The following is a 3186-nucleotide window of genomic DNA, read 5'->3' as shown; positions in this document are numbered from 1 at the left end:
ACAACACTATTGGCTCTGTTGTGATGCTAGTAATGTGCATGATATGAAAGTCAACTGTATACAGAATTGATAAGAGCAAACCTATTAAAGAAACATGCGTGAACATACCTGCTGTGCCATTGGAGTTTCGATTGGATCCTTGAATTTAAAATAAGTTTGTATCAGTAAATACAGTGATACAAGAGCAAAGCAATCATAGTTAAAAAAGGCGCGCCTAAGCGAGCACTTAAGCGCGCCTAGGCTCTAGGCGTTGGCAAAACGCATTGCGCATAACTATGCATAATCTATGCATAACTGCGCATAAGCATGCGCTTTGGTCAGTAAAGCGCAAGGAGGTGGCAAAACGCACAATTAACGCCTAGCGCTTTTTTGAACTATGATAGCAATGGAATCTTAAATTAGAATAGTTGTTCTTCAGGTTTAGGCACTTGTTCTACATGAACAGAGTACAGTAAGACGCAAGAATAAAATACTTAAAATAGAAAATGAGCTCATAGACCTTTCCACATTCTTGGTTGGGGACCAGTACAGAACAAGGCGTTCCCAGTCATCGTCTAGTAAATGTGTCTCAGAAGAATGTAAGGGAATTTGATGAGTTTCTTTGCCGGTGAAGTACATTTTCTTCAGGTAATTCCGATACTGCCACCAAGCATTCTTGAAGATAGCAGAGGGATTAGCACAGGTTACCTCATCCTGAGTTTCCAAATCGGTCCTTCTCTATAGAGAAAAATGGGAAAATTTGTTGTATTATAACCATCATGGAGGTAGGATGTATGGAACGAAGCAAAGTAATTGCCATGAATAACATTACTTACACATAACTCCTGGACAAACACCTGCAACTGGCATTTTCCTTCATCTTCAGTATAATATTTCCAATGGCAAGATACGCACATACGATTTAACAACATCAAATGCGATAGATGCTAAACTACGATTAGCTGGTTGTGCTTCCTCCACAGGAATAGGCGTACTAACTGGTGGAGTAGGGGTTCGCCGTGATAGTACTGGCCCTTTGGGCACTGGAGCTGCCTTACTAACTCCTGTTGTTTGGGAGCTCTATGGTGGAGATGGTGTTGTGTCAACAGGAACTGGGTTACTATCGGCTGGGGTTGGGGTTAGATTGGGTGAAGCTGGTTCTCTGTCCATCGCAGTAGGGGTACAATCTGCGAGAGTTTGGGTTATGTGTGGTAGGGCTGGTTCTTGTGCATGTACAACCGGGGTGCTATCTCCACCAAGAGGTAGCACTGTTTAATTTGAAGACCGTGTTTTTATTCCGCTAGATACTGACATCACCCGCTCCAATTCAAATGGCTAATAAACAGGAAACATAGTTGAATGTACAGACATTGTATGAGAGACAGATGCAATAGATAGTGTGGAAAAAAGAGGGCATGAAATAGTTGACATGTATATTGTTTAACTAAAATGGATAGCATGACATAATTTCACATATATGATGTCTATCTAAACTAGATAGCATAGCATAACATAATTCAAAGATATGATGAATAACTAAACAGGATCACATGACATAATTCACCTACATGTTATCTAAGTAATCAGGATCGCATCATTTAATTCACATATGTGATTTATATGCTAAACATAGGGCATTCGATATGATGTCTGAACTAAGAACATGGTGTTGAATATTGTGTATATGATGTCTAAACTATGCAATGCAAGACACCGTATGCATGATATGAGCAGTATAATCGTGCCAAGTTAGAGCATACACCTCAGTGGGGGAATAGGACTGGTCATCTATCTCTGAATCCATCTCTGAGGAGCTATCGGGACCCAACAAGAGATCTGCTTCGACAGGTAGCACTGTCTGCTCTGAAGGCCTTGTTTTCACTCCAGATTTTTCCATGTCCCACCCAAATGGCTGATTCACAGGAAGAGTAGTTTAATGTACAAACATTGTCGACAAATGGAAATGTAATGAAGAAAAGGATGGGCAAGATATCATTCAAATATATGATGCCTGGTTAAACAGGATGGCATTGCAAATTTCACATATATTATGGCTGGCTAAAAGACATGAGACTGCATAATTCCCATATATGATATAGAAACTAAACAGGTGGCATTACATAACATGTCTAAACTAAGCAGATGACATATATGATGTCAAAAGTAGGCACTGGAAGGCAACATATGCATGATATGACTAACATCATCATGCCAAGGTAGAGAAAACACCTTGGGGGTAAATAGGAGTGGTCAGCGGCGTCTGAATACGCCTCAGAACATATATCTTCCTCTGGATTACAATCTGGAGAGGGGTGGGGAGGGTTTGCCATTGAACCCACCATGGAGCGATGTCTGCATGACATTGTATTGCCGCGCAAAACTCTTCTCTTTTTCTCTACATGTTCAGCATGACTGTGTACAATATCTGACATGCATACGAAAAAAAATGGTGAGATTATGTAAGGAGAGCATGCAGAAATTTAGAGTGATGGTAACAACCAGTGGATCGACGTTTTTCCGTTGAACCAAAATAGCCCTAATGGATCGACGTGAATGTATAGTAATAAGTGATGCAACAAGTGTACAACCTCTTTGCCGTAGCCGTGTCGCTGAAGCAGTTGAGGCAGAGGTGGCTGTCGTAGGTGTGGAGGAAGATCTGAGGAATCTATAGATGACGTCCAGGGCACTGCTCTGTTGTGATGGATCATTCTGTCATTGGAGCAACTCCGGTGACCCGTAAGATGTCAAGGCTGAAGCAGCACAAGACAGACATCGTCAATCTCAAGTGGGATTCTAATAGCATCTCCAATAGATGATGTAAAATGGATGTAAAATTAACATCACCAAAAAACACCTGACTACAACAGATGAGGTAAAAACTGTTGACTCTGAACTTAACTGTCAAAACTGAAATTAACTGTGGAATCTGAATGCTAGTGTCGAAACTGAATGCAATGGTAGCAGAGAGGTACTTGACATGTAGTTTAGGGAGGGCCTGCAGTTCATCTTCAACCTGCACCCCCTGAGCTGCCAGCCACCGCCGGCCCCAGCGCCGCCTCGCCGCCCCAAAACAACTCGCCACCGCTGCCCCGGCCAGCCCTCTAGGCCCCCACCCCCACCCTGAACCCTAAGATAGATAGTGGGGTACCTCTCCGGCAAGCCCCCGTCCCCGCTGCGGGTGGTTCTTCCTTAACTCAGGCGAGCCCC

The sequence above is a fragment of the Triticum dicoccoides genome, chromosome 1B (assembly GCF_002162155.2).
Source record: "Triticum dicoccoides isolate Atlit2015 ecotype Zavitan chromosome 1B, WEW_v2.0, whole genome shotgun sequence".
NCBI lineage: Eukaryota > Viridiplantae > Streptophyta > Magnoliopsida > Poales > Poaceae > Triticum > Triticum dicoccoides.
Note: the sequence above shows the minus strand (reverse complement) of the source record.